Source organism: Acomys minous, assembly GCF_964271855.1.
Source record: "Acomys minous genome assembly, chromosome: 3".
NCBI lineage: Eukaryota > Metazoa > Chordata > Mammalia > Rodentia > Muridae > Acomys > Acomys minous.
The window spans coordinates 100,567,025-100,580,375 of NC_140485.1; positions in this window are offsets into that span (position 1 = coordinate 100,567,025).

Genomic DNA, 13,351 nt, shown 5'->3' on the forward strand with positions numbered 1-13,351 from the left:
TTGAATTGTATTTTTATTACATTTGCAGTGTGTGTGTCCTCAGATGTATGCCAGAGCATACATGTGAAAATCAGATATCAACTGTAAAATCTAGTTTCTCTCTTTCTAACATATGAGATTTTGGAATTGAATTTAGCACAACATCAGGCTTTATGGTAGTCACCTTTACTGTCTGGGGTATCTTTCTATCCTGAAGTATGTTTTAAAAGTAGGATGGGACATATCACAAGTATTCATATTCAAAACTAAGATTGTGACTTTCACATAAGAGGATATGCCAAGCATGGGCAGCAAGAAATGCAGAGGAAATTACCTGAGCATAGAGTGGACCCCCGTTTTATTAAGATATGGATACCATGATTACCTAACAGGCCCTAGGTTCTCATGCTCAACAAAATGCAAATTGAATTGGAAGTCCTTTCCAAGCCCTTCTTCCATAATCCTTATTTTAGTTAAAAAGTTTTTTGCTCTGCAACAATGTATACTTAATGGGACTTGAAAGCAAAACAGATAGTTTTAGATCACTGGTAGCCTTCAACTGCATCAATATAACATAAGAAAATCTGGTGCTAGGATATTAGGCACACACTGCATATACTGGCAGATATTTACAAAACATAATTAAGCATAATGCTAGGTAGGCGAGTATTTTAAACTATAATTTTGAAAAAATAAATGATCTGTCATATCCTTTGAAAAATATCTACAAGGATATATCAAAGAGATGGTTATTTTCAACCTAGAGTTTAGGATAAAATACTGCAGTGTGTACTCATTTGACAACAAAAGTAACTGACTTGCCATTGTCCTCAAAACTTTAAAAACACACAAATATGGCTTACAAAATGGACCTTGATTTATTGAGTACATAAGGATCACAAAATGTGATGGAAAGAATCAATATTTTCTTTTTTCAATTATAGCTTTCCTTAATATCACACCTGGGACAGCTGTTGCCATCTGGCTCCTTGGTAGAGAAATCATCATTTAACCAGATATAGTAATTACCCACATTTTAGTGTTTTACAGTCTACACCTCTTACATTATCAAAATGACAATAAATGCAAGCAATTTAGACCCCAGTAAACAGATGTAAAATATGATAAGGATATTTTTAAAAATCAATTTTCTCAAGGTCAGCAAAAAGAGTACAAGAGATCAAGACATTTAATCTTCGTCTTCTAACTCCAGGTGCACTGAAGTGGCAACAGATCAGATGACTGGAGGCTTGTGTTCATGAACACAATATAGTTAGGAAGCTGAATATGCAGCCATGAGGCAGTCTGTTACACTGGTATAAGTGTCTCTCAGCATTTCAAAGAGGTAAACCACTAAACTTTAGCTATTTTAACAAAGGGTATTTGTAAAAACATCTTTAATAAATATAAAGGAGATGTTTAGCAATCTTATGCACATTATTTTTATTATTATTATAAATAAAAATCTGAGACAAAGGCTCATTGATAACCAAGTGAATGAATTTACAGTATGTTTTAGAGAAAACACTCAAATCTATTCCAATTTATTTAAATCTGAAATACACATTGAGAGCATCACTAGGTTAAATATCAACTTTGTGTTTTAGAGTAAGAAATGTGAATTGTAAATGATTTGTTTCGCTAATTAAAAAGTCAAAAGTCATCTTTCCTGCTTCCATATAGCAGATATAAAAGCACTCATGGTCATCATTGGAAACTGCAGTTCACCTCCAATATTAATTTTCTCATTATTCTTTCATGTAAAATAATTTTTCTAGAGGTATTAGATAAGTAGCCTCATATGAGATACCACTTACTGTATTCTCAAATTATATAGCTCTTTATATATTATAGAGTGGCCCAGACTGCGTTGCATCATTGAGACTTACAGTTAGCCTAGGTTACTCGTTATTTAATTTGGGGGTCTGTAACAAAGAGAAGACAAGTGACAAGTATTCTTTATCACAGCAATTCAAACAATTTATACCAAAGTAGAGACCATTCATAGATGACCTTCCCAGAAAGTCAAAGAGGAGATTTTTTTTTAAAATCTAATTCCAGTATTTTCTGTCTGGTTATTAAGAGCTGATGTCTCAGAGACCATAAGTTGGGGTGTACTATGATGCCTTAATTAGTGATTCTGTGGGTCATGACCCCCACAGGATTATCAGATATCCTGCATATCAGATCATTAATTGTAATTCTTAACAGTGGAAAATTACTTTCATGAAGTAGCAATGGAATATTTTTACAGTTGGAAGTCACCACAGCATGAGGAACTGTATTAAAGGGTTACATCATTAGGAAAGTTGAGAACCACTGCCTTAGATAACATGATACTCCTGGTACATTTGGAGCCCAAATGCTGACTTCTGCTTATGATATATATATATATATATATATATATATATATATATATATATATATATATGGTTTTCTCATCTATTATATGAAGTTCAAGTGGTTTTAAGTATTAGGAAAGCAACAGATGTATAGCAATAGAGGAATATAATGTGTTTTCAGTAACTAAATGCTGCTCATGAGGGCGTGGCTAATTTCTAGCACCATACAACAGGAGATAGTTCCTCAATAAGTTGCATCACACAAGTAAATTTTGCATAGAGAGTGGGTTCTGGGAGTAGAAAGCAAAGAAAATTATACTTACTTTATCTTGTACTAGAAAAACATAAAGTAAGTAAAACCAGTTTAAAGAAATTTAATCATCAAAATATAAATTTTTATGTTATTTTGCACATGTTTCTGCAGTTGTTTGGAGCTAATTAAAAATCCAGAATGATGTACTCTTGGCAAATGCTTTCCTGTGCAGGAACCATAAAAAAAATCAGGGCAAGGGAAATTGCTTACCAATGAGCCATCTCTTCCAAAATTACTATCTCAATTGCAGAGGAAATATGCCATCAAAATCACCATTAGTCTAACTTTGCATAGACTTTGTTTCAATGAGTTTAGTATCAATAATATATGAAGATGCTGAACATAAATCACAAGAAACAATAAAAATCTGTGGCAATAAAATAACCTGCAATTTGTTACATTAGACAAAATATACTTACTTTAGCCTGTTTGAGTATGACCATTTACTTTTTTCTTAACTATTAATTTTATTTTTGATCATATATTCATGTTTGTGTCTGTGTACGTTTGTGTGTACATTCCTGAACACAGATGCCTGTTATGGAAGCCAGAAGAAGGTATGGAATCCTCTTGGAGCTGGAGTTATAGTCAATTGTGAGGCATCAGACATGAACTTTGGAGACTCAGTGTGTGCTCTCAACTGCTGTGTCATCTCTCCAGACCCTAATGTAACATTTTTCTTAGCTTTCATCCATGAATCTTAGGCCACATGTCAGATGACAAGATTCTAGATAAAGCACAATTTTTATTTATTAACCTCTTATAATATGTTAGTATTCTATAGACACATTATGATTTGGGAAATAGTTTTCCATTAAGTACACACAATGGCAGGACTATTAATTATATAAAATGATAGCTTTGACATAAATATTGGAATTTCTGTTTATATTATTATCAGAAAGTTTTAACACTTTATTCCGTTTTAAAATGTGAACTGTTGCTGGACATGGAGGTGCACACATTTGAACCCAGCACGCAGGGAGGCAGAAGCAGGCAGATCTCTGTGAGTTTGAGGCCTGGTCTACAAAGTGAGTCCAGAACAGCCAAGACTACATAGAGAAACCCTGCTTTGAAAAACCAAAGAAAAAAAAAGGTTGAAAAAAATATGAACTATTACTACTACTTCAATATCTAATTTAAGGACTAAGAATAATTACTAAGAGTCATTCTACTTAAAACATGAGCTTCCTGTATTATTGGTTTAAAGGGAGTAGAAACTGATAATTTAACATTTTAGATAAATTCCCAACATAATAGTTACTAAATACACTGTTAAGGATTAGAAGTTATTGAATGCAATTATCCTGTCAATGCAATTACCACCATGTGAAATATCTCAGGACAAGATTTTAGGATCATAATTAAAGAAAATAAATTTAACTATGAAAATATGCAAATTTACTTTTTTCCCCACTAAAATCTTTACACTATGTTGAGCAAAACTCAGGATATATTCAGCAATTCAACAATAAAAATAATCCCTTAATATTCTGGTATCCTTTTGCAATCTCTAGGTGAATACTAATAACTATCTTAAAGTAGCCTTAAAATTGTTTTAATATTAAAGTGCTTTCCCATTAGGGGAAAAAGTTACATACTCAGACCAAAGTTCACATAGCCAGAAAAATATTCAAAACACACTTGCCTTGTTAATCTTTCTTGTAGATGCACCACAGATACTGTAATGGTTGTTGCTGGTCTAGGCTGAAGAATTTCCACTCTCAATCCTCGAAGTTCCTACTGTCTTTCTTAAGTGAATTCCACTGGAATTCTTCTGCTTCCTCAGAATGCCCCTTGTGTAAATTAAAATGTTATGCTTTTTAGTCTGATGTGCAGCTTTTTTTTCTCAAATTAGATCCCTGGATTAAAAAATGAAGGTTAGAAAGTTGGTGTTCTGGTTTCCACCGGATTCAGGAATAAATGCAATTTATCACACAGGGTATACTCCAGAGTGGGAAAGCATTTATAAAAATTGCTTCTTATGGTGAGGTGTAGAATAATGATGCTTGAAGAATAGGCTGGTATCAGGGGTGAGAAGATGGGACAAAGAAAGGGGTGTGGGGAGGAATAGCTAACACTGAAAATGTTTGAGAAAGTCATGCAGAAACTTAATACTGTATAAGCATCCTAAAATATATACAAATACACATGTAAAATGATTTTAAGTTGTGTTATATTATAATATGGTAAAACAATGACCCTCCTTAATACCACAGATTAACAAATGAAATGAGTTACCTCTTTTGAAGATGTTCAGCGGTACCCTATAGAGCTCCAAATATCTCAGGGTATGGTCATTTCTCTTTATCCTCCAGAACTTGATAGTGAGATACTATTGCTAGAAATGCCACATACTCAATCATGGAAGATGGGGACATCATGGTGGTAATGATGAAGAAACTTTGTCCCTATGGGGTACATTTCATCAGGCTTGAAGGTGCTATGCAAGCTGATAGAGAGTGGTCCTCAGTATTACCCTTAAAATATGCAATATGCTTCACTGAACCTTACTTTTGTTCAGTATTATTAATTAACTTTTTATTATATTTTATGGAGACATGCCATATAAGACTGATCATTACTGTCTCTGGAAGAGGATTTTTTGAGCAAGTAGTGTTCCATAGGACTTTCTGACAAGAAAATCCTTGTTACAGATAGGCAAGGGTAAACAGGGCTGCTTGAATAAGAGCACTTCTTTACAAAAAAGCCTCTAAGCATTGAAGTACAATTTCCGATCTTTTAGAAGATCCTATATTGGTGCATAACTCCACAAAGACAGTCCACAACTGCCTCTAAACCAATTTTAGGAGATCTAATGCTCTCCTTTGGTCTCCTAGGTATCCACATCCATGTGCATGGATACATGAGGAACACACACACACACACACACACACACACACACACACACGCACATTCATAAAAATGAATCTTAAAAACACACAAAGTGTTAGTGATATGAGAAATGGGTAAATAGTATACATTTCAAACTCAACCATTTTCTAGGAATTTAAACACTGCCATTAAGATTACAAGTTATCTTGTGGAGGTTCTGCCATCTCCAGGTCCTTCTATCCTTCCCGCCCCCCTTTTCCACAAAGCTCCCCGTGCTTCTCCCACTGTTTGGCTGTGAGTCTCAGCATCTGTTTTGATCTGTTTCTGGGCAAAGCTAGGCTCCTGCCTGCGAGCATACCAGAGTATCATTAATAGTGTCCTGAGTTGGCTGTCTCCCATGGGGTGGGTCTGGGCTTAAGCTGGGCATGGGCTGGACATTCCCTCAATCTCTGCTCCATCTTTATCCCTGCACATCTTGTAGGCAGGGTAAATTCTCCGTTGAAGTTTTTGTGGGTGGGTTGGTGTTCTCCTTCCTCCACTAGGAGTCCTGTCTATTTAGAGGGTTTCTTCTTCATAGAACTAAGCCAACTATTCAGAGCTCAGAGTGGTTTGTGGAGGCTGAAGCACAAATACAGGGCTATGCATGGACTGGACCTACACCCCCTAGACCGATGCAGCCCATAAGCAGCTCAGGCTTCATGTGGCTCCCCTAGTTCGAGGAGCGGGGGCTGTCTCTGACATGGACTCTGTTGCCTACATTTTGACCGTTTTCCCCTGGCAGGGCTGCTTGCCATACCGCAGGTGAAGGGGACACTCTCAGTCCTGATACTACGTGATGAGCTGGGGTTGGTTGGTGGTGGGATGGCTCCCCTTTTCGGAAGACTAGGGTAAGGGGGATGGGGAAAGAGGGAGGGTAAGAGAGAGGGAGGGAGAGGGAAGAAAGAAAAATAAATAAATAATACCTGAAAAAAAAAAAAGTAATGCTTCAAGCTTGGAAACTACCTAGAATAGAATTCCTAGATTCTTCACTTCGTTTTTTTTACTACGAGCTGTTATTGAACTCAAGCATGATCCTACGGTTTTTGAAAAGTGCTCCATATATGTTTTTAATAGCACTTGTGCTCCACACAGTGCTATCATAATTAAATGGTATAGCATCTGCAAAGTATAAAGAACATTTGGTGTATGGTAAGCAGCTAAAGAGAAGTCTTGTGTTTTCATCAATTTAAATACAAGTGTTTACAGCACTTAATTTCCTGTTTTGGAGGAATGTGTGAGTTGAAAGGCTTGAGGTAATTGTATAAAGATGAGAATCAATTGGTAGCATCCTAACATTTCTGATAAACAGTCTTCTTGCTGTAGCTGAATAGAATGCAAGTCCAAAGGTTACCATTTTTTACAGTCTCATTTTTAAAAATTAATGTGGCTGGACAAATATATTTACAGAAAATTCTTTAACAAGGTAGAAGGTCATGCACTGATTTTTTTAAAAAAATTCTCTTATAAAAATCTCAACATGTACATTAACTGCACAATGTGCTCCATAGTTTATGTCTTGTCTAGAGTTAGACAGCTGACCCGTGACGTTCTACTCTACAAATATTTAAATGTCTGCTTTGCCTTTATACACTGGATTTTATTGGATAATTGAAGCTTTGCTTTTTATAACTTTTAAAGATAGGTTGATTAATACTGGTATCAAGGTTAAGGGTTTATCAGTGAAACATTACCAATAATTGAATGTTGCACTCACATTTGGACCAGTTTACTAATATAAACTCAATGGAATTTTTTAAGCTTAAGTTTTTATATTTGCTAAATGCATACATATATATATATATATATATATATATATATATATATATATACATATAACTGTTTGTATTACAGTAACTTTAATATAAACTATTAATAGTTTCTTGTTAGGAATAAACTGATGTGTTTTTTTTTGTGGAATTCTGTGTATGGTAGTATAATATTTTTTTGGTTTATTTTTTCTTCTTTTTAAAAGAAGGACATACTAGAAAACAAAATGAAGACTGAAGCAAGTATATTTTAGAGGAAAGATACATGAAAAACATAAAAACAGAAACAGTTACTGGAAATTATTCTAATCATAATATGTGTGAAATGGGCTCTATAAATGGTAAATAAATGGGTAATGTTTTAATTATCTGTATGAATATAAGAAATGTAGTGGTCTACCTAAGACAATGCCTTCTTGTAATATAAATTTAAAAGCTGTACAAAATATATAAATGGAAAGACCAGTATACATTTCAGCATTTTAGAATTTGAAACAGTATGAAGTTTATAAGCCCTTCTGAGTCAGGCATGGCAAGGTCTTAGAGATTTCACAGCACGATTTCATTTCCACACAGAATAATATACTAATTCTAAGAGAAGCAATTTTTTTGTAAAATTTACATAACACTAAGATTCAGTACATGTAAAGAAGTAAAGAAGGAGCATAGGAGTCTGAGTTTTTTCTTAGTGAATGGAATAAAAATAGAATAAAGGGAGTGAGAAATGTGTGGAGAGAGAGAGAGAGAGAGAGAGAGAGAGAGAGAGAGAGAGAGGGAGGGAGGGAGGGAGAGAAAGAGATTTGTCTAATTTTCTTATTGTCGCCATCTAAAAAGGTAGAGGATGGATTTAATGAGCTTAAGAATAACAAAAGTGAAGAGAAGGGATATCCCTTCCATTATCACAGAACACCTTTGCCCACTACTTTATAAATTATAAAACTGGATTTCTCACAGTCAGTATGCATGGAGTTGGGGATAGGGTGGAAGTGTAACTGAGGGAGTGACGGGGTCTGCTGCGAGCCATCTACATATGGTTCTAGCATGGTTCTAGCAGTTGCCATTGTCTCTGGTGCAGCACAGGTTCCTACTAGAGTCAAGGACTATGACACTGATAATTTTCTATGCTTTTTTAAAATATTTATATTATATGATTATTGAAGCAGAATTGTTAACAAAAATAATAAATATAATTACAATTTTGAAAGACTTTCAACTTTTCCTCATTTGAAACTGAACCATTTAACACTACAGTGATGTGAGATAGTACCATTTTTTTAAGTACGGAGACAGAGTATATTCCTAAAAGCCTAGATTTTTTTGCTACATATCTATCCTTTTTAGTATAGATAGAAATGTACATTAGCACGTACGTGCGTATGCGCACATGCACGCGCACATGTGTGTTTGTGTGTGTGTATGTGTTTTTATATATTGGAGTTGTGGTATATGTGCTTTGTATATGGTATATGTGTATGTGTTTGTGTGGTGTGTCTGTAAGTGTTTATGTATGTGGTATATATGTAGATATGTGCTTACATGTGGGTTTTTATGTATATGAAGATATTTGTATACAAGTGTATGTAAAATGTATGGTTATTTATGTGTGTATGTGGTATGTACATGTATATGTGTGGTGTGGATATGAGCATGCATGATTTTTGGGAACAATTTTATTCATTTTTATGTATCTATATAAATGTATATTCACATGTGTGTTATATGTGTGTTTGTATGTATTAGGTATGTATGTTTCTATACACATGTGATGTGTGTATGTTTGTGGCGGGTGTATATGCATGTGTATATCTATCTATGTTTGTTTTTGTGGTATGTATATGTGGTTACATATGTCTTGTGTTTGTGTGTATGTGTGTTTGGTTATGTCTGTCTGTGTGTGTGGTGTGTATGTGTATATTTATGTGTATCTATTTATGCTGGTGTAATTCCTCTTCATATAAAAGGTCAAATAAGTTTCAATATTACAGTATTATTTTATGTTTTCTTTTATCTTTGTGTAGATAAAAGGTGGTTTATGTCTGTTGTTTGCTTTTATGTTTGTACCTTAGATGTGAAGGCAATTTAAATTTCTGTGTGATTAAAGACTCAATTTTACCGTCTCTGGCTCCTTGATATGAGTGATAAAAAATTTTTGGTTGCAAAGCTATAATACAATCCCCTCCCTTTTGTGATACTTTACAACCTTACTTCTTTAAAATATTTTAATGGAATGCTTGTGGTCTGTTTTGTGGCTCTCTGAAGCATGAATCTATTTCATCCTCTTTTAAGGATATGTTTCCCTAGTATTCCCAAATAAACTGAATTTTAGTATCACAGTTATGGGGTTCAAATGATGTGTGTTGTGTGCATGAATATGTGTGAATTTTCATGTTTGTGTATGTATCATTGTGTGTTAGGTCATGCACATGTATGTTTGTGTGCACCTTGAAGCCAAAGGTCAGCCTCTGAGCTCCTTCTTGAGAAGGTGTCCAACTGGCTTTCAATGCTATTGGGCTGACTAGTCAGCAAGTCTAGGAAATCTGCTGTCTCTACATCTTCAGAGTTGGGATTACAAGTGCACATTACCATTCTTTTTCACAAAGCGAGTTGATTACTAATTTTTACAACCACAAAACCAGGATGAAAATAAAATGCATCCTTAAAACACAAAAGTGAGAGATCAAAATTCATTGATGTTGGGGGTGTTTACACAGTGCCATGATTCTAGAGGCAGGAATTAGAGGCAGAAGATTGAGTTTCAGTAAGATGGGCAACATAGTGAGTCTTTGTCTTAATAGGAAGAAACAAAACATTTAAAAACAGTTAACGAACACTACACCCATTATTTCCAAGAACACACATTGATTTTACTATACACTCTGCGATTATGGGTATCTGTACAAATTCACCTAAACATATATATAAGAGATACCACATCATCAGTTCACTGTTCATTAAAGTATCTCTTATTAATGCTACTTTAATTTGGAATTCGAGATCAGAGAGAAGTCAAACGTAACATTAAGAAAACTTTTAAGTAGTAGAGATCACAGCTTCCATGAAAGAATACTTAAGAGGCCTTTCAGAAGGACCTCTCCAGAATTTCTGTAGCAAAACTGGAGACTTGGTCACAGTTTTATAGCATTTGTGCAGTCTCCAAAAAAACAAACAAACAAACAAACAAACAAACAAAAAACGAAACAAAACAAAACAAAACAAAAAACCCACAATTCTGTGAGAAGTAGGATAAATGAGTTACTCATCATTTGTGTTTTAGAAATCCAAGTTACCGGAGATCTGTATGAGAAAACGATGACTACAGAACAACCACTAATAGGTTACATTGTCTTTCTTAGTTGCATGAGTCTGTGTGGCCTCTGCGCATGCCTTTTGTGTTTGTCTTCTCTTTTGTATTTATTTCCTTCCTTACATGATGGCGTCCTCCCGCCCCCTTATATCTTTTTTCCTAGTGGTTAAATTATTCTGTTTTGCAGTCCTTGTATGATCCACAGGATTCTGTGTTCATTGCTTCTCAGTTCTTGTCACCAGCATCCATTTTCTTGTCCCTATGTTCTTTTTCACTGAAAAATCCCAGCATGCAGCTGTAGAGCAGCTCTGCTGGGCTCTTGACCTCCTACAGTGAACAAAATCAGAGCTTTTGGATTCTCAAAGTCCCCTGTAGAGCTCAGATTTTTAACACAGTTAGGCCACATTTAGCATCCACCAAATGAGTTGGTTGCTTAGCTGTTCAAAATGGGTAAAAGGTGAAAGGAAGAGAAGCAAACATGGGCATGGAATTTCCATGGAAATCATCTGCTCCTCGCCATCTCTAGCCCAATATAGTACAGATGGCTGCTGTCCTCCACAAAGAATGTTCTGGATGTATTTCATTTCTTGTGAACATCCTTGGGACTTTTTAAGTCACATGTAGGATAGTCATAAATGAGAAATAGAAAATAATCTAAGCCCATCATACTATGATATCTAGAAGATACTGAAAACATAATTACCAGTAATTATATGGAAAAAAATTGAATGATAAAAACATCTTTTTACACTAAGTGTAATATACAAGTTTTCTGTTGTCTCACCAGATTAATTATGCATGGTAGATGGCAAGCAATGCAAGATATTAACATATTTTCTCAGATTTTTTTTTTCTGAATGTGAAATGTTCTCTGAAATACTTCTAAATTCTTTAGAATTTTATTTGCTTTTCATTGGGTGAGTTGGTGTCCTAAAATTAAATATTGCTCATTTGAAGCAATGTAAATAATTTCCCCTTACATATGGATTTTAACATTACTTTAATTAAACAAAAATGTTAATCTATTCTCATTTGCTACTTGTGTCGTTCATTTAAAAATTTCCTCTGCTTAAGGAGTGACTCTGTATACCAGGATGTTTTGTGAGTTCTTTTCTTAATCTTTCTATTTTTAAAATATTTGGATTAAATTTTTACTTATGTGCTTCGAAGGGTGGTTGGGTAAGTGCTTGCATGCTGTGTCATACACGTGGAGGTTTGGATTCAGGTCATCAAGTGTGCCACGTGTGTCTTTTTGAACTGAACCGAACAGCCAAGCCTGTTTTAATATTTTCAACATGCATAAACTTAATCAATAGTGGGTGAATCTCTGTACTTAGTACTATGCAAGCATCTATATTCACTTTTCATATAAAATTATTTCATCATAACTAAAGTCCCAGTGGTTTACTGCTAATCTGCAACCCTTCATAAGTTGCAAATTGGTCTTGCAAGTGTGGTTCACGTGACCGATTTTTCTACTTTTACACCCAGAACCTTGTCTTCTTCTTCAAGAGACTATTGTAATCTTTGGTGCCTGGTAAATACTTGCCTTGTTTCTTTTCTTTTTAAAAAGCAACTTGGTCATAATTAGATAAAAAAAAATCTCTCCATGTTAATAGTAAAAAGAAGATATATTAATTTCCACACAATACAAGCATGCCCTAGTGCAAGATAGTAAGTATTGTCATCCTTCTGTGCTGCATCTTTTGTTTGATGTAAATACGTATTTCAGTTATTGTGGAGTGAACACAGTAATAGGCAACACATAAACAAGTAACTGTGCCTGCACTGACAACCATAAGCCTTAGACCTGAGATATTGCCTACTATTTAAAATACAATCTGTACAAGCCTGAGGACCTGAGTTTGGAACATAACATTCATGGCAAAGCCAGGTACAGTTACATATATCTTTATCCCTAGAGCTGGGACACATGGACCAGTAGACTGCAGGGACTCAGAAGCATGTCTACCTAGTCAAATCAGTGAATCCCTATATTGACACATGTGGTGGAGGTTGATCGAGGAAGATACCCAACATTGAACTCAGGCCTCAGGCAAGTGATTGTTTACACACATATGTGTATACCACACACACACACAGACACACACACACAGACACACACACATACATAGACACACAAACAGAAACACAGACACACACACACATACACACATACACACATACACACACACACACACACCACACAAACCTCTGAAACCTTAAGAAAACCAACTCTTGCACTAGAGTCAGTATAAAGGTTGCTCTTTGTAAATCCTGTTTTGTAGAGGTTTGATCCCTAAAGAATGCTCTACCTAGTGTTGTAGAGAGTTTTATCTTTACTTTATATAACTATAATTAAAATGTATTTATTGTCTGAGATTAATATATCCTAACATTTTTTCAGATTAAAATATCAATGCATATATTTGTACTCTGTTCAATTTATTTTCTGTGTATGGTGTAGGCATCATATTATCTGTATGACTTCTCTTAATATTAACTATTAAGAACATTAAAATTCATTTGTATGTACAAAACTGGTATTCAATGCTAAGTTAAATCAGATCTTTTATCAACTTTCCAAATGAAACAGTTCAGTTAGTCATTTCCTACCACATTACTGTACTTCTGGCCTGTGGCAGAAAAGGTAGACTATTAACAAGTGAAGTCAACATTTTAATTATTCTATTGTGTTGTTGTTGTAATTGTTGTTCTTGTTCTTTCATTAGATAAGATATAGAAATCTTTGTAGGCAGCCTGGCCAAATACT